Source organism: Apium graveolens, chromosome 11 (assembly GCF_009905375.1).
Source record: "Apium graveolens cultivar Ventura chromosome 11, ASM990537v1, whole genome shotgun sequence".
In the NCBI taxonomy this organism is placed as follows: domain Eukaryota; kingdom Viridiplantae; phylum Streptophyta; class Magnoliopsida; order Apiales; family Apiaceae; genus Apium; species Apium graveolens.
Genome location: NC_133657.1, coordinates 165,109,575 through 165,114,855, shown reverse-complemented (window position 1 = coordinate 165,114,855; position 5,281 = coordinate 165,109,575). Strand labels below are relative to the sequence as shown.

Genomic DNA, 5,281 nt, shown 5'->3' with positions numbered 1-5,281 from the left:
AAGGAATAACTTGTGCTTAAATCATTATGTTGTCAATTTCTGTAGACATATAGGGACTCAACATAATTGATGCCTATTCAACTTCTATCTTTATTGTGGATGTTTGGTAGAATGGTATTAGTACAATGAAAGTTTGCTTTTATCAGTTTCGTGTTATTCGATTAATATAATCACTGTTGCATGCTAAGGGTAATAACAATAACTATTGAAGGAAGTAGTAATGAAGTTGTGATCTCATGAGTGTTTTAATATTGTTAATTCGAAGTGTTAATTAAGTAGTTAATTGTAGTTAAAATTTAGTCAACAATTCTAAGTTTTAGTGTCTTAACATTGAGAAGTAATCATACATTGGTGAGTGAGTTTAATTGAACAATAATTAGTTTGAGTCTCTGTGGGAACGAACTAGAAAGTATTCTATATTACTTGTGAAAGCGTATACTTGCGTGTATTATTAGCGCGTGTTTCCGCCCTAACAAGTTTTTGGCGCCGCTGCCGGGGACTCAGCGTATTTGTTTAGTTTATGTACTTACCATCATTGGTCGTTAGGACTCAGTGATTAAGACGTATTTGTTACTTATTGTTTCTGGTTGTGTTTCAGGTACTTTAGCGAGCGTTTATGCAAACTCGTTCTCGTACTCGCAAGAGGACTTTAAATACAGCTGAGGAGACATACGAAGTTCTTTATATTCCGGAGAAGATAGATTTTGAAAATTCGGATTCAGGAAGTGAGCAGAAAGAACCAGTAATCATGGGTGATCATATTGTTCAGGCCGATCCAGCTCTTATGGACTTTTCTCGGCATAAAATTGATGACATTCATTCATGCATTCTTCATCCAGCTATTCAAGCTAACACCTTTGAAATCAAACCGGGCACTATTCAGATGCTGTAGAATTCTGTTTCTTTTGGAGGTCCTGCGACTGAAGACCCCAATATGCACATAAGGAATTTTATCGAGATCTGCAGTACTTTCAAGTATAATGGCGTGACTGATGAGGCTATCAAGCTGAGGCTTTTCCCATTCTCACTGAGGGATAAAGCTAAGGACTGGTTACATTCTGAACCAGCTGGGTCCATCACTACTTGGCAAGATCTTGCGCAAAAGTTTCTGGTGAAGTTTTATCCAATGGCAAAAACTGCTGCTATGCGGAGTGCTCTTACTCAGTTTGCGCAGCAACCTACAGAATCTATGTGCGAAGCTTGGGAACGCTACAAGGAAATGTTGAGAAAATGTCCACATCATGGAATGCCCGATTGTATGGTGATCACTGGTTTCTATAATGGTTTGGGGGCCCAATCTCGGCCCATGCTCGATGCAGCAGCTGGAGGCGCCTTGTGGGCCAAAAGCTATACTGAGGCTTATAATCTTATCAAGACTATGGCTGCAAATGAGCATCAAAACCCAACCCAGAGGATGATGCCTGGGAAGGTAGCAGGTATTCTGGAAGTCGATGCAGCCACTGCTATTGCAGCACAGCTCCAAGCGCTGTCTATGAAGGTTGATTCTCTAGCTACATATGGAGTTAATCAAATAGCTATGGTCTGTGAGCTTTGTGCAGGTTCTCATGCTACGGATCAGTGTTCTCTTGTCAACGAATCTGTTCAGTATGTGAATAATTATCAGCGACAACAGCAGCCTATGCCAGCTACTTATCATCCTAACAACAGAAATCATCCAAATTTCAGCTGGGCTAATAATCAGAATGCTATTCAGCCACCATATCAGCAAGGTGTGAGTAAATAGTTCAATCCACCTGGATTCCAGCAACCACAACAGTATGCTCAAAGGCAATCATATCCTCAACAGGGAAGTACAACTGCACCCACTAGTGCTGATTTTGAGGAACTTAAGCTGTAGTGCAAGAGTCAGGCGGTTTCTATCAAGACCTTGGAAAATCAAATCGATCAAATAGCCAATGCAGTGCTCAATCGTCAACCTGGAACACTTCCCAGTGACACGGAAGTGCCAGGCAGGAAGGAAGCTAAAGAGCAAGTCAAGGCTATTACCTTAAGGTCTGGGAAAGTTGCTGATGCTGAAAAGGCAAAAGAAGGAGAAGCTGAAGTTAGAGATGAAGAAGCTAAGCAAAAGGAGAAAGCGGCGGAACCAAGGAAGACTACTGTTGAACACACTCTGCCTGAGGGTAATACAGGGGAGAAACAGCTCTATCCTCCACCACTTTTCCATAATCTTAGGAAGACCTTTCTTGGCTACTGGCCGTACCTTGATAGATGTGCAGAAAGGTGAACTTACTATGCGGGTGCAGGATCAGGATGTGACCTTCAATGTATTCAAAGCAATGAAATTCCCTACAGAAGATGAGGAGTGCTTAAAAGTGGATGTGATTGATTCTGCGATTACTTCAGAACTTGATCATATGTTAATGTCTGATGCATTAGAAAAAGCCTTAGTGGGGAATTTTGACAGTGATGATGAAGATGGCAACGAGCAATTACAATATCTGAATGCTTCTCCCTGGAGGCGAAAGCTGGACATGCCGTTTGAATCTCTTGGTACTTCTGACCTCAAGAATGCTGAAGGAAAGCTCAAACCATCAATTGAGGAAGCACCTACCTTGGAGCTCAAGCCATTACCTGAACACTTGAGGTATGCTTTTTTAGGTGATGCATCTACTTTACCTGTTATTATTGCATCTGACCTTTCAGGTAGTGAGGAAGACAAGCTCTTAAGGATTTTGAGATAGTTCAAATCAGCTATTGGATGGACCATAGCAGACATCAAAGGGATCAGCCCTTCATATTGTATGCATAAGATTCTGCTAGAGGAGGATAGTAAGCCAACTGTTGAGCAACAGCGCAGACTGAATCCTATCATGAAGGAGGTGGTGAAGAAAGAAATTCTGAAATGGCTGGATGCAGGCATCATTTATCCTATTTCTGACAGTTCCTGGGTGAGCCCCGTACAATGTGCGCCTAAGAAAGGAGGTATCACTGTGGTAGAAAATGAGAAGAATGAGCTCATCCCCACTCGAACAGTTACAGGATGGAGAGTATGCATGGATTACCGAAAGTTGAACAAAGCCACGAGGAAGGATCACTTCCCTCTTCCATTTATTGATCCGATGCTTGACAGGTTGGCTGGTCACGAGTATTATTGTCTTCTGGATGGCTACTCAGGGTATAATCAGATTTGTATTGCACCAGAGGATCAGGAACAGACTACCTTCACTTGTCCATTTGGCACGTTTGCTTTTCGCAGAGTTTCGTTTGGGTTATGTGGCACACCGGCCACTTTTCAGAGATGTATGATGGTTATATTCTCTGACATGATTGGGAATAATGTTGAGGTGTTCATGGACAACTTCTCCGTCTTTGGACATTCGTATGATGAATGTTTGAATAATCTTCGTGCCGTCCTCAAAAGGTGTGTGGAAACTAATTTGGTGCTCAATTGGGAGAAATGTCATTTTATGGTGCGTGAAGGCATTATTCTTGGGCATAAGGTCACTAGCAAGGGTCTTGAGGTGGATAAAGCCAAGGTGGGAGTCATTGAAAATCTTCCACCACCAATTTCTGTGAAAGGAATCAGTAGTTTTTTGGGTCATGCGGGTTTTTATCGGCGGTTCATCAAGGACTTTTCGAAGATATCTAAGCCGTTGTGCAACTTACTTGAGAAAGACGTGCCTTTCAAATTTGATGATGAATGTTTGACGGCATTCGAGACTCTCAAGAAGAGTTTAATCACTACACCAGTTATTACAGCACTGGATTGGACAGAGCCTTTTGAGATGATGTGTGATGCAAGTGATTATGCGGTAGGTGCAGTTCTTGGGCAGCGCAAGAATAATCTCTTTCATGTGGTCTACTATGCTAGTAAGACCTTAAATGGGGCCCAAATGAACTACACCACTACGGAGAAGGAGCTCTTGGCTATAGTCTTTGGTTTCGAGAAATTTCGATCTTATCTACTTGGGACAAAAGTGACAGTATTCACTGATCATACGGCCATTCGCTATTTGGTTTCCAAGAAGGATTCGAAGCCGAGACTCATTCGTTGGGTGCTCTTACTTCAGGAATTTGAGTTAGAGATCAAGGATCCAAAAGGTACCGAGAATGTAATAACCCCAATTTTTGGAATTTTTGAAATACGGATAAATAGTAACTTTTGCTGATGATGTTGATTAAGGAAAATTATCAGACCACGCTATATAGGAGGACTTTTATGGAAATTCTAAGATCGTATTAGTATTCCATAAAGTAAATGATTGTATGTAAAGGTCGTTAGAATTCGAATCCGGACACTTTGATTTTACCCGAAAATCCACCAGATACCGAAAGAAATGAGTATAAGGTAACATGATTAAAAGGATTTAAATTCAAGGATTATAAGAGAGGATCATAAAAGGAATATAAAATATTGAGAAAGGTTTAGGGGAACCCAAGTAATAAGATCCCAGATTTGATCCCTCAAATGACGAACGAGAACGAAAGTTAAGCGAACCATAAAACAAATAAGCGACCAAGAGACAAGCTTGTACAAGAAGCCAAGGATTGTGACATCATCAAACCACAAGGAAAGGACATGTGTTAAAAAAGTGACACAAGCATGGTGACATAAGCATGACAAAAAGAAGTGTGTTGTTGGTTGATTCTTGGCCATGCAAAAGTTACCATGGTAAAAGATCAAAATTTGCCAAGCCAAAAAGGAAATCAACCAAGCAAAATATCATAACACAAAAATTAAAAATTTGACTTTGCTCCCATGAAGAGAAGCTCTCGGCCAAAACAAACCCAGAAACTTGAAATTGTCATATCTCCTTCAATAATCACTCAAATGTTGTGTTCTATAGCTCGTTGGAAAGGTATTGAGATGGCCTACAACTCTTGTTCTCAAGTATTGTCCAAATAAGCATGGTAACACCCTCATTTTTACAGTTCTTTCAATCGTACTTTTAGAAATTTCAAAGCCTAACTTTGTGTTCTTGATTTCTTTGGAAAGATCAAGCTTGTAGGAGGCTCTCTAAGGCTTCCTAGAAAATTAACAACTATCAAGGAAGGTATAAACTTCAAACCATAGCCTTTACTTTTACTATTAGTGAGTTTGATGGTTGGTTTTCAAAATGAGAAGCATAATCTTTGATTATTAGTAGTTTGATTTGAAATTGGAGTGATTTGGTGAATGAATCTTGTTATAGTTAATAGAACTTGATTGTGGTTGGGTGAGATGAAGAATCTGGAGAATAAGGACTGGTACAGTATTATGTAGTTGAGGTTTTGATGTGTTAATAATTATGGGTTGTTTGGTGAGGTTTTGGTGTAGTGA

At 40.2% G+C, this 5,281-nt stretch overlaps 1 non-coding gene across 1 annotated transcript; it reads right to left on the bottom strand.

Moving 5' to 3' along the window:
* Positions 1-1,144: 1,144 nt before the first annotated feature.
* Positions 1,145-1,248, bottom strand: LOC141699076 (small nucleolar RNA R71). The gene has a single exon (XR_012565563.1). It is a non-coding gene; the product is annotated as a small nucleolar RNA R71 (small nucleolar RNA).
* Positions 1,249-5,281: the final 4,033 nt, after the last annotated feature.